Source organism: Coregonus clupeaformis, chromosome 29 (assembly GCF_020615455.1).
Source record: "Coregonus clupeaformis isolate EN_2021a chromosome 29, ASM2061545v1, whole genome shotgun sequence".
Lineage (NCBI taxonomy): Eukaryota > Metazoa > Chordata > Actinopteri > Salmoniformes > Salmonidae > Coregonus > Coregonus clupeaformis.
The window spans coordinates 30,131,769-30,150,025 of record NC_059220.1 but is presented as its reverse complement, the minus strand read 5'-3'; positions in this window follow the sequence as shown (position 1 = coordinate 30,150,025).

Genomic DNA, 18,257 nt, shown 5'->3' with positions numbered 1-18,257 from the left:
GCTCTCCAAGGATGTCAGGGTCAAGATTGTAGACCTACACAAGGCTGGAATGGGCTACAAGACCATCGCCAAGCAGCTTGGTGAGAAGGTGACAACAGTTGGTGCGATTATTCGCAAATGGAAGAAACACAAAAGAACTGTCAATCTCCCTCAGCCTGGGGCTCCATGCAAGATCTCACCTCATGGAGTTGCAATGATCATGAGAACGGTGAGGAATCAGCCCAGAACTACACGGGAGGATCTTGCCAATGATCTCAAGGCAGCTGGGACCATAGTCACCAAGAAAACTATTGGTAACACACTATGCAGTGAAGGACTGAAATACTGCAGGTCCCCCTGCTCAAGAAAGCACATATAAAGGGCCGTCTGAAGTTTTCCAGTGAACATCTGAATGATTCAGAGGAGAACTGGGTGCCTTTAAAGACTCGATGGGAAAAGGATTTGGGGGAGGAACTTGGGGAAGACACCTGGGAATCTGTGCTGCACAGGGTGCATTTGTCCTCTTTTAGCACTAGACACAGCCTCATTCAATTCAAGGTGGTTCACCGTATCCACTGGTCCGGGGCCAAACTCTGAAGAATATTATTTGATTTTGATCCTACTTGTGTCCGATGTAAAACGGAACCAGCCACACTGTTTCATATGTTTTGGGGCTGTCACAAATTTTCTGGTTTCTGGGAATTGATATTTAAATGTTTCTCTGATATATATGACACTGTTATAGATCCATCTCTCCTTACAACCTTTTTTGGAGTACTGCCCATAGGTACCCCCCTGTCAAGAATCCAGTCGGCCACTGTTGCTTATACAACTCTCTTAGCTAGACAGTTAATACTCCAGAACTGGAAATTGGCAGTTCCTCCATCTTATAAATATTGGGTGGGAGATGTGTTGTGCTCATTGAAATTAGAAAACATTTAATTCAATACACATGGGAACTCCAAACTGTTTTATGATGCTTGGGCTCCATTCCAGTCTTACTTTGAACAGTCCACTTTCTGGTGGCATTCTTATTAAAACAAAAATAAGTATATATTTGACACCCCATGTGGAGGAGCATTTCTTTGTGTTTTTTTGGGGGGGGACATTGAGATTGATGATGTGCCTATTGATTCTTATTGAATGTGACTTGCGGATGCCTTATTCCTCTTGCCCTGTCAGAGACGAAGATGTGAGCTTGTTTAACCCTGTTTTGTATTATGTTTACACTTTTGTATTATGTTTATGTTTACACAAAAAAAAGCTTTGTATACTTTCATTTTGGTCCAGTGGATGGTTGGTCTGTGGACATGACTGTCTGTGAATGTGAGTGGTTGCATTTCTCCACCCCTATCCCTTGTCTGTTCACAGGAACAATGGCGAGGTGACCGCTCTGTCCCTGTATTAACTACAGATTGCCCTTTATCCTTTGTACCCTTCTGCCCAGTGTGTTTAACTTGTCTAAAGTACGGTATCTTTATAGCTATTCTTTTCTTTTATTTATTTAAATTTTATAGTTGAGTATATTATTTATATTGTTTTGTGTTGTCTTATGAATAAACAGAGTTAAACATTTTTTTCTTTTTTATGGAGTGGTTGATTTTATTGTTTCACTAATGTTTCATGACAGGTGGATGACAAATAAATCATGAAGCATGTTTTCTGTCAACAAAGTAGACTGTTTTGTTGTCCTGATTTTATTTCAAGGTTCTATAAACACAGTCTGGGCACTTAACCTTTTTCTCCTCAATAATGTCTGTCCCTTTGTAAAACGACTGAGAGCGTTCTGTAGCACAACTTTGATAACACAATCAGATGATATGATGGCGTTAACTGAACACGGCTTTCCGGCAGCAAGATAAATGAACAGCATGATAACGTGAACAAAAGCCTAGCTCTGATTGGTTGGTCTATGAAACGGGCAGCACGGAAAGTCTACACAATAAGGGCAATTCATTAGATGTGTTATTTTCTACATGACCTGGGTCAGACAGAAACCTTTTGTATCAGTCAAATATTTATTTGTGTGTTTTACAGGTCTTTTGGTTCATACCCAGCAATTACAGTGAGCCTGTAAAGCAGAGATGATAAAACTGTTTTAAAACAAACACTCCAAATCAACAGGAGAGGAAATGAAGTTGTAAAGGCAGAGAGAGACAGAGAGAGAAGCAGAGAGAGAACGAGAGGGAGAGAGAGGGGGGAGGGGGAAAGACAGAGAGAGAGAGAACGAGAGGGAGAGAGGTGGGGGGGAAGATAGAGAGAGAGAAGCAGAGCGAGAACGAGAGGGAGACAGAGAGGGGGGAAGATAGACAGAGCGAGAGAGAACAAGAGGGAGAGAGAGAGGGGGGGGAAGAGAGACACAGAGAGAGAAGCAGAGAGAGAATGAGAGGGAGAGAGGGAGGGGGGGAGAGAGAGAGAGAGAGAGAGAGAGAGATCAAAACTAGTTTCCTCTGAGGTCAACAGTACCTCTGGAACTCTACTGTCCAGCTGACTTTTTGAGCCCAATTCTCAGAGTTTGTGTGTGTGTATGTGTATGTGTACACACACTCCAGGGGCTCACTCAAAGCTGTGTTTGTTTTCCTCCTGAAACTGATTGAAGAAATATTGGGGTCCTGATATAGAATATTGGAAGAAAAAAAAAAGCCCAAATGTCATTTTATATTCTAAGAATAAAAAACAATATACAGTTGAAGTCCGAAGTTTACATACACCTTAGCCAAATACATTTAAACTCAGTTTTTCACAATTCCTGACATTTAATCCTAGTAAAAATTCCCTGTTTTAGGTCAGTTAGGATCACCACTTTATTTTAAGAATGTGAAATGTCAGAATAATAGTAGAGAGAATTATTTCTTTCAGCTTTTATTTCTTTCATCACATTCACAGTGGGTCAGAAGTTTACATACACTCAATTATTATTTGGTAGCATTGCCTTTAAATTGTTTAACTTGGGTCAAACGTTTCGGGTAGCCTTCCACAAGCTTCCCACAATAAGTTGGGTGAATTTTGGCCCATTCCTCCTGACAGGTTTGTAGGCCTCCTTGCTCGCACACGCTTTTTCAGTTCTGCCCACAAATGTTCTATAGGATTGAGGTCAGGGCTTTGTGATGGCCACTCCAATACCTTGATTTTGTTGTCCTTAAGCCATTTTGCCACAACTTTGGAAGTATGCTTGGGGTCATTGTCCATTTGGAAGACCCATTTGCGACCAAGCTTTAACTTCCTGACTGATGTCTTGAGATGTTGCTTCAACATATCCACATAATTTTCCTTCCTCATGATGCCATTTATTTTGTGAAGTGCACCAGACCCTCCTGCAGCAAAGCACCCCCACAGCATGATGCTGCCACCCCCGTGCTTCATGGTTGGGATGGTGTTCTTCGGCTTGCAAGCCCCCTTTTTCCTCCAAACATAACAATGGTCATTATGGCCAAACAGTTCTATTTTTGTTTAATCAGACCAGAGGACATTTCTCCAAAAAGTACGATCTTTGTCCCCATGTGCAGTTGCAAACCGTAGTCTGGCTTTTTTATGGCGGTTTTGGAGCAGTGGCTTCTTCCTTGCTGAGCGGCCTTTGAGGTTATAACGATATAGGACTCGTTTTACTGTGGATATAGATACTTTTGTACCTGTTTCCTCAAGCATCTTCACAAGGTCCTTTGCTGTTATTCTGGGATTGATTTGCACTTTTCGCACCAAAGTACGTTCATCTCTAGGAGACAGAACGCGTCTCCTTCCTGAGCGGTATGACGCTGCGTGGTCCCATGGTGTTTATACTTGCGTACTATTGTTTGTACAGATGAACGTGGTACCTTCAGGTGTTTGGAAATTGCTCCCAAGGATGAACCAGACTTGTGGAGGTCTACAATTTTGTTTCTGAAGTCTTGGCTGATTTCTTTTGATTTTCCCATGATGTCAAGCAAAGAGGCACTGAGTTTGAAGGTAGGCCTTGAAATACATCCACAGGTACACCTCTAATTGGCTCAAATTATGTCAATTAGCCTATCAGAAGCTTCTAAAGCCATGACATCATTTTCTGGAATCTTCCAAGCTGTTTAAAGACACAGTCAACTTAGTGTATGTAAACTTCTGACCCACTGGAATTGTGATACAATGAATTATAAGTGAAATAATCTGTCTGTAAACAATTGTTGGAAAAATTACTTGTGTCATGCACAAAGTAGATGTCCTAACCGACTTGCCAAAACTATAGTTTGTTAACAAGAAATTTGTGGAGTGGTTGAAAAATGAGTTTTAATGACTCCAACCTAAGTGTATGTAAACCTCCAACTTCAACTATATAATTTAAAGTACTATTTTGAAGAAATATAATATTGTCTACCTTTAATTGTCTGAAATTCTTTGCAATTGTTTATTGTAGCTACCTGGTACATTCAATTAGCAACATTTTAGATTTGGCTTGTCAAGAAGACTGTTTAAAGAATAACAGTACGTTTCACTTCTTGTAAGCTTTCTTTCTGGACATGGTGTCCAAGCCTCAATAGAAACTAACTAAGTAGACCCATCTGATCAGCTCAAGTCATGTTATGCAGAATATCCCTGTGGGGATTTACTGTGATGTGATCGTGAACAGAGTCTGATCTGAGGAGTTACAAATCCTCACTTTCAGGGATCTTACTGTAATTTAAATGCAGGAGCTGAGTCAAAGCGTTGGGGGCTGAGTTAAAGCGTGGGGGCCTAACATCTCGAGAGGATTTCAGACAACAGCTTTGTTGCCAAGTCATTGTGCCACTGTGAAAGTTGTAATGAGTAATGAGGTAAGAAGATGAAAGCTCATTGAACATAGCGACATGCTCAAAGGCCCTTTTGATGTCACAGGCACAATGCTAAAATTTGAAAGAGCATAGTGTGTCCTAAGCTGCAATGCACTGCATTAACCCATAGTCTTTTGTCAGGCCTACACATACAACGAAGGAATATTCCATTCTGTGGAAAATGTCATTCATTAATGGTGATATGCTCTTTGAAAGGAAAGCTTACCGCCAATGTACTTGATTCTTCTCTAGAAAAGGTGATCAAGGGATGGATAGTGTTCACTTGTATTTAAAATGTTGTTGCAGTTACAAGGAAAAATACTTTTAGTTTACTATACAATGAAATAAATCACTTTCCAACAAATTCATGGACATACACAATAATGCAATATGTAAAGTGGAATTGACAGCATTTGAACTACTTTGCCGATATTAAACAAACAGACAATGATAATATAAGTCAAAAATATCAAATTCCGAGTTAATGCTACAAAACCAACTTTATAAAAGGTTTTAAAAGTAGGTTTTATTTGACTCAAAATTCCATGGCATTGTTGGCAGAATAGATGGATGCAGTTCAATGCATGATTAATATAATTCACCAATAAATGTCTTGGTAGTCCAACAAATATTGCTATCAGGTTATAAATCACAGCTGGCCTGGAACATTTTTCACTGCCTCCACCCATTCGGAATGCACTGTTTCAGTTTCAATGACTCAATATTTTGAACAAAAACGGACGACTGTAATTAAGGCTGGGAATGTCAATACAATCAAACCACAGGAGGTTGGTGGCACCTTAATTGGGGAGGATGGGCTCGTGGTAATGGCTGGAGCGGAATTAGTGGAATGGTATCAAATGGTATCAAATATTATGTGTTTGATGCCAATCCATTTACTCCGTTCCAGACATTATTATGAGCCGTCCTCCCCTCAGCAGCCTCCACTGAATCAAACTAGCAAGGGCAATGATCACAAGTCAGTCATAACGTGGCTAATAGGCTAGTGCACCTATCAAACAGGCCCTTGGACCGAATAAGACAAACAAGCAAAGTTATCTACTGTCTACTTTATGAAATTACAGCCTGATGTGCTTGCATTGGTGAATTCAACTTCAATTGTGCTGCTTTACTTTTCCTGTTTATAGCACACAGCAGAGGGAAAGTGTACAGACACATGTCACAGTCCTAGTTAGACTACTAAGATGTTGCAGTATGGCTTCGGTTTTTAAAGCTTGACAATGAATAACCAAAAAACTAAACCTGCAACAAAACACCATGCAAAGGAGAAACATGTAGGCCCATTACAGCAATATTTGAGCAGTAGCCTAGGCTGGCTACTCAACTACAAGACATTTTGAGTGCACCATATTTTCAATACGGCCCATGCGCTGATTGAGTTTGACAACCCTGGGCTAGCGTATCTATTTATGTAGCTACCTATTTATTTAGCAAGATAAAAACACAGAGCCTAATGTTAGCTAGCTAGCTAGCTAGCTGCTGGGAGGATGTCATTGGAAGAGTGGGTGAGTGACCAACTTTTTCCCCTCATATCGTTTTTCAGTGGCTACAGCTAGAGATGCAGGTGTCATTTGGTTAGCTAGCAAGAAATGTGAATCGCTTTGCTAGCTAGCTAGCTATTCTGAACTTGAACGACTGTTATCCACAGTTAGCATATCTCTTAGTTGTCAATCAAATGTGTTTGGCAGGCAGGCAAGTTCCCATTCAGTTCTCAAAACGTGGGTTGGACAAGGATGCATTGGCAGGAAAGCTGCAGAACGACGAGCAGGGTACTCTTCCCCATCGTTTATCAGTGCAATTTTGACAGCCAACTACAAGCTGAAAAAGTTTGAGAGGGTTTATCTAGTGTTCCTTCGTTAGATTTTAGCTCATCTTGCTCCAGCTAGCATTAGTTGTTGATCTTGTTGTTGTTGATATGCATAGGCAACTGAGGGAGAGAGAGCCTACCTTTTCATGGTTGTTTGATCAATAGGACTGTGAAGTTCCCAAATGTAAGAGGACTCCCGTGGTATTTACATATTTGCAGAAATCCATTCAGGTGTATTTTGTGGCTTTTGGTGAATGCGATGTAATGATTTAAAGTTGCGCTGTTGCTACTGCCTATAAACACACAGTCCAGTTCAAAGTGAATGAGGGCAGGTCCATGTGGCAAATGGCTAATTTCCATATAGGCCTACTGTAGCTCTGACTGGCTATGGTGCACCGGTCTGCGTAGACACCGGTCCTGGACAAGACAGATGTTTTTATTAGGTTTTATTTACTGCAGTGTCTATTAATTGTCCAAACACACAGCCGTTTTCCCACTCTATATTGCTGTAGAACTTTCACAAATGCCTAAGTATACGTCATTCCCAAACATTCTATGAATTTATGAAAAATGACCATATCTAAGTGCACGCTTGTCAAAAATAAATAAAAAAGGTGTCATATTCTTCCTGGGGGTATATACACTCCTAGGTTATTTGGCTGTCCCCATAGGAGAACCCTTTTTGTTTCCAGTTGGAACCCTTTTTGGCTCCAGGTAGAACCCTTTTGGTTTCCATGTAGAACTCTCTGTTTCTAAGAGTGTATGGAGAGATTTGAATAAGATTTCATATTGCTAAAACATTGTCAGTTCCACTTTAAAAACTGTCCAGTGAAAATCTAATTTATAAAAAGCTCATATTCTGTTAATTCATATACAAATAATGTTGTTGACTCGTCCTATACTCGTGTATTTGTGGCCAAATTATCAATTGGAGAAAAAGCACTTCAAAAACCCCACATCAAACTTGTATCTCTAACAGACCATTTCGAAAATGCTTGCTATTTCCTCATAGAGTATGATGCCATACTTCTAGGATGAGCTGGCCATCAGTGGTCGAGAGGAGGATGAGCTGGCCAATCAGTGGTCTAGAGGAGGATGAGCTGGCCAATCAGCAATCTACTCACATTCATATTTTTTTATGACCGGTATACACCCACACCATTCTGTTGTTGGGGTACGCCTACACCATTCCAATACGGAAAAGCTGCTTATTAACATACTTGATTACCATTTTTTGGAAAGAAAACTATTTCACTAATATTGTAATTATTATAGGTCATATTTCATAGAACTCTGGAAACTCTGGACAGTTATCTTCAGAAGTTCGGAATTTAAGGGATTTAATTAATCTTGCTGAAGATATCAAAGAACTGAGTAAAATGTTTAGATATAAAACCTGTTATCAGGTGTTCCATTTAGTCCCTTAAGATCGGTTGACTGAAAAGACATGATCTACATCAAAGTGAGCTAATTTATGAGTGGTGGTAAAATCTTAATAGCGGCACATTGGAGGTGGCAACGCACACAACAGCCACACTTGTCATGGGTCACTGCAGGGCTGACTCCGAGCACAGCCACCGTCAAGTAAGTGGCCCGGCACTATCTCTCCAAACCAGTTATCTGCAGACTTCTCCCAGACAAGAAGAGCAATAAAATATACCTATTTTTGTTTAAGAGATTAGGTTGTAAGGTAAGAAGGACAAATACCCTTTGAACCACACACACTTCAGAAAATCTGTCTAAAAGGATACATGCCCAGTGTAAAAATAGATCAGCTTTGGACATCAACTTCCCTTCATTGATTGTGCTACTCAGAGTTATAATCTTCTTGGTTAGGGCAGATGCCACTGCTGTATAATATCATAACGAACATGGAACAAAACGTAACAGCCGGTGTACTGTGTAGAACCTTTCCCCTCCTGGAACAGTGGGATTTTTTGAATTTCATCTGATATCTGATTTATTCTCAGTGACAGGTGTACCTCCAGCCAGGTAGGTGTGGACAGGTAAGAGCAATAGAAGCAGTCTACTGACCCCCTCCACCTCCACCACCCCCCCAGTCACCTTGTCTGTCAGCTGCTTCCTTTCTCCTTTTACAGTGCCAGGCCGCTCAACCCATTAGTGAGTATTCATTTTCCACATGGCGCTTAGACAAAGGCCGTCTGCTAGGGTAATGGAGAGAGGTCGGGGCGAGAGAGGGCAGGCAGGAGACCTCTCTGTAGCGATCGTCACGCCTGAAGTCAAGCAAATGACGGGTGTACAGCTAGATGCCTCCCTGTCGTTCAATTACTTCAGTAAATACTGATCTATTGGTCTCCTGCAATTGAGTCACATCATAAGGTAAATCTCAGGGCTGAATGTTATGACCATCACAAAGGTTCATGGAAAATTACAGAGATTCATCAACCAGTCCAGCCAAGTCATTAAAAAGAGATATGAGTCATAATAATGAACAGGCAGTTTCATCAGCAGAAATTTACTGACTTACAAGGCATTCTGTTTTGTGTTTTATAATAGCTAGATGCAATGTGCATCTTTATGGTTTGGTGCGGAGTAGAGAATGTTTATATTTATATATTTGTGTGTATGACAGCTGTTGTGAGGTAGGCTCATACAGGTAGCAGCTGGGCTGGCTCACCTGTCGTATAAATGAACATGGCCAATCCCTTCCATCAGCAGCAGAGAGGCAGGAGAAGCCTGGACTAAAGCACCCAGAGACATAAACAAAAGGACTGCAGGGGAGGGGAGAGAATGATTCAGGAGCAGGGGAAGAAACAGGTTCAGAGAGGAGAAAGGTTCACAGAAAATATGTTTTAGGAACAACATTAGAACAGGTATCTTTCTGTCATGTCTTATAATCTGGCATATCATCACCTTTTTTTGGGAAAAGTGTTCCCAATTACTTACCTGGCTAATGGTTGAATAATAAGTCAGAACAGTCACAGTACATCATCTCATCCCGACAACAATGAAAAATGTGAAAACTGGTTAAAAAGGAAAAATGATTAGAAAGAAACCAAAAGCATACCCAATTATTTTGTGTTTTTCACCTTATAAATAGTGGGAGCGAAGTCTCCTATTGAATCTGGTCAAAATGTCAAAAAGTGTAGAGGAAAATGCAGTAGCAGTTTTTATGAGATGGAGGACCCAGGAGTCTCAGCAGCACTGAGCGATTGAACAAGAGACCCGATCTAGATTGGAGGGTCAGGATTTAAACGATAAAGAGATTACAATAGAGATAAGATGAGTAAAGCACTTTGGAGACTTTCAGATGGTCTCTCTCTCTCTCTCTCTCTCTCTCTCTCTCTCTCTCTCTCTCTCTCTCTCTCTCTCTCTCTCTCTCTCTCTCTCTCTCTCTCTCTCTCTCTCTCTCTCTCTCTCTCTCTCTCTCTCTCTCTCTCTCTCTCTCTCTCTTATTGACCAAGGCAACCAGATAAAGTAAGAGGGCCTTGGAGAGAGCGAGAGAGAAAGAGAGAGAGAGAAAAAGAGAGAGAGAGCGAAAGAGGTGGAGAGAGAGAGAGAGAGAACAATGGAAGGCAGTGGAAAATAACAAGCAGGGTAAACGATTGCTTCCTGAAAGCACCACATCTGACAGAGCGGGCTATGCCATGGAGACGAGGCTGCCCTCCCCACCCATTAGCCCTATGACTGACTGGCTGCCTAGCTGCTTAGCGCTGATTCATTGAACACACTGATGGATAGCTGCTCCATGGGTGGGATCCATGTGTTTACCTGTACCTGTACGCTCAGAGGCTCTGAGTCAATCCCTTGAAGGATCTGATGTGTCATTGCTGACAGCACCATCAAAACAAACACTCGGCTTTTCAAAATCATCTGACCACCTAGGAAGATTTGATTAATTCATTGCATTTTAATACTACTCTTAAGTGAATTGAGAGCACATTGTGTTTTATTATTATTCAATAGAAGGTTTACCTGCCATTTGTAAAGCTGTAATAGGCAAGCAAAGACTCAAACGTAGTAGTGAGCGATTAGGCTGATTACCTACATGGGTGAATTAGTAAAACGTATACAAAGATAGACGTAGGAGCAAATTCTACATAAAGAATATTTAAAGACAGACTGGCAAGCCAATGAGTGATCATAGATTTATGGATCAAGACACAAAACATAAAGTTCCCAGTGTTAATCGGAGGGCAGTGAATCCAAAATGAACTCCTTTTATGAGGCTGACTTTGCCGGTGCGACGGCGCTACCACAAAGCGGGTAACAAAGCAGGCAGTAAAGGAGGAGTTGTGACAAGATAGCAACACAATGAGAGAATCAACTTTCACGTGGCTGAATGGAGGCAGGAGCCCGGCCCAGCTGTTTTTAATGGCGCTGCATTGACAGGCTGGCAGGCTATTTTTAACGGTGCGCATCGCTCCTTTCAGACACGCACACAAAACTCCCTTTTCACATAGCTTTGTCAGTAACCTGCGGTGACCTGCATTGAAGGCTGCGTCAGGGTCCCCTGCACAAAAGGTGCCAGTGAGGGGGGAGTTGCAGCTGGATGATGACCACTCCAGTCCTCGCACCCCCAGACCCCCCCAGACCCCCCCAGACCCCCCCAGACCCCAGGATGGACAATGGTTGGGAGAGCAGAAAAACAATCTTCTACTTGAAAAATTAGAGAAAGATGTAAACAAACAGACGAACGTAAACTTACACACTTGTTTACCCTCTCTCTCTGTCTAACACACACACACATATACAAACATACACACACAAATAATGTACAAACATCTCTGGAAACAGAAGGGCTCCTGTAACAGGGCTTGGGATCTTGATGAAAAATATTAAATGGAGAATGTCAACAGCACACACACTCCTGGTGAGGGCCTTACAAACAGACAGAGTAACTCAGCACACACATTACCCCTCCACAGCTCAACCTCTCAGTGTAATGATGATGGCTGCTTTAACTTCGGCCTGGCTTTTAAAACCTGTACACACCGCAAACACACTGCTCCTGCAGGGGTAAGAGGTCAGGGTGGGGCAGGCGAGAGGTGTCCGGGCATGTCCTCTCCTCCAGACGTACCTGCCAGCCAGCGTCATGGGTCACCGGTGTCCCCGCCTGACCACTTCATCAGGAGTCACCTCCTGAATGAAGCAGATTAAGATATCAACGCTGTGGCATTCCAACTGTCCTCAATCACAACATGGTCCTATAATACCTCCTGACAGGAGAGCTTTACCACCAGGCATCAGATTCTCACATCCATCAGTGAGCTCTCTTCTTAGGGAATGGGGCAAAAGAAACAACTCACAGAAATATGCGGACCCACCACACTCGGACCAAGGACCAAGGACCAAGGACCAAGGACCAAGGACCAAGGACCAAGGACCAAGGACCAAGGACCAAGGACCAAGGACCAAGGACCAAGGACCAAGGACCAAGGACCAAGGACCAAGGACCAAGGACCAAGGGACAAAGACCAAGGACCAAGGGACAAAGACCAAGGACCATAGCCATGGGAAGAAGGGTGCTGAGGGTACTGAAGCACCCCCTCAAAAATCTGAATAAAAGTAGTGCACACACAGAAGTAGTGCACTGGGCCTTTACTAGGCCTCTATTAACAGACCGATATAAATGTCTATAGTGTGGGCAAAAAATACTTTTCAGCATCTCAGCTTTGGCAAGAACGGTAGTTATATAATTAAGAACAGTATCTTGCTGGGTTCAATAGTTGGAATTGTAAGAGTTGTTGCCCTGTCCCTTTCTCTGCAATCATCATTCTAATGGAATCCAGAAAGAACAAAACCCTGTCCTCAAACATTTACATCAAAAGGTGCAAAGTTATGGGCAAAGACCCAAAACATCCACATCAAATTAAATATTTTCCTTGATCAAATAACATAGAAAACAACCACTTTTTTGTACAGTATGAATTTACCACCCTTACAAACCACTTAATGTAAATGTACATTACTGTATTGTACATAGGCTGGTCATCTAGGTTTGTACCTGTAGACTTTCCATCCCCATGAAGAAAAACAATGCACAATACAGTAAATGAGTCCATTGAGACATCAAGTGGTTTGTGATGATTTGATGATGCGGCTCAGTTGTGGGTTCGATTCCCATGGGAATGTATGCACTCACTACGGTAAGTTGCTCTGGATAAGAGTGTCTACTAAAATGTAAAAGGAATTAATAGACCCTCTGTAGCTCAGTTGGTAGAGCATGGCGTTTGCAACGTCAGGGTTGTGGGTTTGATTCCCACGGGGGGCCAGTATGAAAATGTATGCACTCACTAACTGTAAGTCGCTCTGGATAAGAGCGTCTGCTAAATGTAAATGTAGACCATTTCAGTTTTCACATAGAAATGTTGCATTTGCAAAGTATTTCAAGAAACAGGAAAACATATATCAAGCAAGTATTTTTATACTATCAGTATTAACTGTTTTTTACAGATAATTATCAGACTCAAGTTATAAATGCTGGTAAACACTGAAATACAAATACATTAAGTTAAAACGTTTTCACGAAAGTAGTGCACTGGGCCTTTACTAGTCCTGTATTAGTGGATGATATAGATGTCTTCTGCCTGGGCTAGTAAAGGACAGAGAGTAGAGTGAGTGCACGTGCGTCAGTGTGTGTGAGAGTGTGTGCATAAATGTGTGTGTGTGTGTATTTGCGTAAATGTGTGAGCATGGTGTGTTTCCGCATGTGTGTATGCGTGTGCGTGTACGTCAGAGTTACACCTCACAGTGACTCACCCAGCGGTCATGCTGAACAGGGTCAGTGTCTCACCACCTGCTGCTGGGCTGACAAGGAGGGAGGGGCCATAGCCAGGGATGTAGACAGGAAGCAGAGGCTGCAGGTGCTGTTTTATCATCTCAGTGGAAACACAACCAGGGAACAGTGTAATTAACAGAAATTAGCCATGGGCCAGCCAGGGCAAGGTACACTTCAGTCAGTGCCGGCCGCTGATTGGCTGAATACCTGGGGGGCAGGGTGGTTGGAGTTGTCAACAAAGCAGAATGACAGAAATATAATGCTACGTTTTCGAACTACCGGTTGTTTCTTTGAGAAGATATATAAAGCGATCTGTGCATTTGAACAACAGCATAAATACACCTATTTTACTTTTGCATGTAAACAAATTAATGACCACTGCTGCATATGCTGCCACTGTTTTCTTTAACAGATTAGATTATACTATTTTGAACGAGCAGCCAGCTCACGAACGAACGAGTGCACCAGGGAGAACGCAACAAGCCTGCAGATGCAATAAGTGAAAACACATTATCTAACTGGGCGGTGGTGATTTGAGCATGTAAACCTTTTTTTAGCTAAACAGGTGGGGCTCAAAACAGGTGGGGCTCAAAACAGGTGGGGCTCTGCCCCACCTGCCCTGAATGACAGATCACCACTGTAACTGGGGCTAGTCAAGCTAATATAATATCACAAAGCATGATGCGCTAGCCAGTTAACTTTCATTCTGAAATAACCATATATTCGAGTCAGATATTAGTTTAGAAAGACTTGAAATTGGCATGGGAGCTAGGTAACTAGCTAGCAATCTACCAGCTAGCTATAGCTAGCTAGCTGCTTATCAAAGGTAGATAACTGGTTAATTTGACCAAAAAAATCTACTAAACTATTTCCCAATGTTTCTCCAGATAACTGTAGCTGGCTTATTAATCTGATCATACTTTGTGATACACCCGGTTTTATGCTGTTTTAGTCCACACAACATGTCGCCCTGTCACCTACAGTAGAACCTGATGAACACCGCGGGGGAATCACTAAGTATGATCAGCCACCATCATGCTTTTTTGTCCTACCAGATCCGCGATGAGACTTTTGTTTGATGTAGATGTCCGGTTTATCAGGTCTCAGGCTCCCAAGACAGTTATGAATATGTGTTTACAAGTTAATTACAATTTGCGTTTTGCTTTAGCGCCATCTGTACCTGATCTAGTCTCACGTGCGGAAGTAAGCCGTTTGGCGCGAGAGACTCATTGGGAGGGAGACTGGAGCAGACCCAGAAGTTCTGACTGAGCGCAGATTTGAACGCCCAAGGACAGTGCAGTTACTTTGTGCTGTTACAATTTGTGCTATGAGATTTCATTGGGGCAGTTCCCCCTCATTGCAAATAGCTGGCAAAACAATGCAAGCAATGTTCGCATGGCCTATGCGCTGCGGAGGGGCAGAGTGGTATTTGTATTTGTATTTATTATGGATCCCATTAAGAAGCTACTCTTCCTGGGTTCCAGCAAAGTAACTGAACAGCTTGTTTTGAACAATATATTTTTCAAACAGGAAAATGTACACACCTACCGCACTTTTATGAGCTTTTAAAACATAATCCATGAATTATGTAATATATACATATATTTTAAATACTACTACTACTACTACTGTAGCCTCAAGCATAAATTACTTCGTTAAATTACCTATTGGGCTTAGCTCCAAAACAATATATTAATTAAAATAAAATAAAAATTTAATAAATGTTTTGATAAAGGGAAAAGTACAATACAGTATGCTGTACTTTGTTTGAGCGTGATGTCATGAGTAGGACAGGGTTTCTGTTGAATATGTTTTGGAAACTACCTTTCCAGATGCTCTGCCTTACAGAATAAGCATCCCTTTGTTTCAGAGCATGCTCTATATAGACTCAAAGCAGTGTGACATTTACAGGCTACTGCTTTGAAGAGGAGCCAATTGCTCTCAAAGTAGTAAAAGGAGCCACCTGTCCTGCTTCACCTGCTCTACTGCTGTGGGTTGGTTCATATTTTTCCATTGCAGTTGATTATTGTGAGTTTTCTGAGATGTGTCAAATATATGCCAGGCTTTCAATGTATTTAATCAGATAATGAATACATTAATCTATCAAGCTCTCTTACATGCTGAAATAAAGAAATTAGCATTCTGTAACAGCTAAAACCCAGCAACATCAGTCTCCACTGGAAGAAACTAATATGGTGTATGTGTGAGAGAGTGTTTGTGCGTGTGTGTGTGTGAAGGAGAGAATTGGCACACTGGCCCACCTAATTGTTATTGCGTCTGTGTTTGGCCTGGAGACAGTCGATAAGAATCAGGGATCAGCCTGGGGGTTGTGTCTCCCACTCCCAGTGTCTTAGTTGTAATGCATCCCTCCACTAACAGGGATCAAGGTATTAGGGATTCAGGTTATTTGGATTGATTTTATGTGCTGTCATACTGGGCTGCCGACAGCTTCATATTTGTGGAAATTGCAAATTCCTCCTCTGAAATGTCAGCAGCATTTAATCTTTCCCTGAGTGGTCAATACAGGAATCTCTCCCCGATCCCCAATCCGACCACGTTTATTAAACCGAGACCCCTGCAGTGTTCTCTCCGTTACCCAGTTACCATGACATCAGGCAGCACAGAGAAGGATTGGACCAGGCCGGATCATAACATGGGGAGTGAGGGAGTAAAAATTCAACATGAATAACTTTTCATAAAATCTCTGACCATTGTAGACAGATTGTGTATGGATTCGGCAGTTTGCTGTCGATTCTTGTTGTCCATAGGGATGGTCGGTAATATAAACGAAATACAGGAAGTGAAGATCAACCTCCCTCAGGTAACTAAGATGATGCAGAACACCTTTTACAAAAACACTAACATTTCCATCACTGTAATCCAACGGATATCCTTCAGAATGAATTTTCAGTGAGTCCGAGCCTCATACCTCTTTAAAAATGAGATATATGATCCATGTATCACCAAACAGTACTAAATGCATTTATATATAATAAATAAATAATATGATAGTAAAATGTTCTCACCTTTATCGGAGGTCAATGTAGCCATGATACCTGAGACACTGCAGGTCCCTAGTGTCCAGAATGGCTCTGTAAAGGACAACTGCTCAGTGGCGTCTAGCAGCATTTGCATGCCATCACCGTCTTTGGTTTTTCCGTGTCATAGCAAATGTTTCTGTCCTTACCCAGTGTTGACAGGAGCGACTGAGTACCCTCCCATTCACCACAATCAAATTTACTCTGGCTTGAGTACACGTTTAGTGGGGCCATGTGTTTAAGGCAAACACTTAGGGTGCTGGTTTGGTTTGTTATTGACCAATATCCACAGATATAATCCCATCAAGTTCACTGGGAGCATTTCAGATGATTCACTGTGTCTTCTATGTAGTGAATGAAAATAATCAGGTATCTTTCTGACATTTGCATGAAGTAAGTCAAGTCTCTCCCCTTGAATTTGTATGAGCGGGTCTGGACAAACTTACTGATGATATCATGGCAGGGTTTCACAAACACTAAAGTTACAATGTTGACATCCACCACGCTTTAAGTATCTACAGTACAATTATAGCAGCGGTACGACTAGCTAACAAATATTGGCTGGGTCCGGATACTGTGTGTGAACGGCACATTCCTCTCTGATTGGTTGTTGATAAACCCCAAGCTGACACCAGCCCAGCAGCCCTCCTCTGACATCACCTACAAAGAGAGAGAGAGATAGCCTTAATAAAACAACCAGGTCCCATGTAAATATCCAGTGCGCAACAGTGGCACACTCTGTTGGCTTACATACTGCAGGCAGTGTTGTCTTTTTGCTCCAAATTTGCTCTGAAAACGAATCATGGCCTGATAAAGCCCATGGTAAATATGGGAGAAATTGACATCCACATGTCAAAGTTTACATAGCCCGACCAAGTGTACATATAGGCCAGGACAGGGAGTCAGGGGGCCTGGCTGCAGTGGCTGGACCTGGGTGGGTCCAGGCAGGGGAGAGACCGACAGACCATGTGACATGCAGCCATGGAGGGGAGAGATCAGAGGAGGGCAGTGGCTGGAGCTGGGCTGGTTGGGAAATGCAAGCACTGGAAACAACATGCGTTTTCCCACGTTTTCACATTTTACCACTGACAGAGAATATACACTGCTCAAAAAAATAAAGGGAACACTTAAACAACACAATGTAACTCCAAGTCAATCACACTTCTGTGAAATCTGTCCACTTAGGAAGCAACACTGATTGACAATACATTTCACATGCTGTTGTGCAAATGGAATAGACAACAGGTGGAAATTATAGGCAATTAGCAAGACACCCCCAATAAAGGACTGGTTCTGCAGGTGGTGACCACAGACCACTTCTCAGTTCCTATGCTTCCTGGCTGATGTTTTGGTCACTTTTGAATGCTGGCGGTGCTTTCACTCTAGTGGTAGCATGAGACAGAGTCTACAACCCACACAGGTGGCTCAGGTAGTGCAGCTCATCCAGGATGGCACATCAATGCGAGCTGTGGCAAGAAGGTTTGCTGTGTCTGTCAGCGTAGTGTCCAGAGCATGCAGGCGCTACCAGGAGACAGGCCAGTACATCAGGAGACGTGGAGGAGGTCGTAGGAGGGCAACAACCCAGCAGCAGGACTGCTACCTCCGCCTTTGTGCAAGGAGGAGCAGGAGGAGCACTGCCAGAGCCCTGCAAAATGACCTCCAGCAGGCCACAAATGTGCATGTGTCTACTCAAACGGTCAGAAACAGACTCCATGAGGGTGGTATGAGGGCCCGACATCCACAAGTGGGGGTTGTGCTTACAGCCCAACACCGTGCAGGACGTTTGGCATTTGCCAGAGAACACCAAGATTGGCAAATTCGCCACTGGCACCCTGTGCTCTTCACAGATGAAAGCAGGTTCACACTGAGCACGTGACAGACGTGACAGAGTCTGG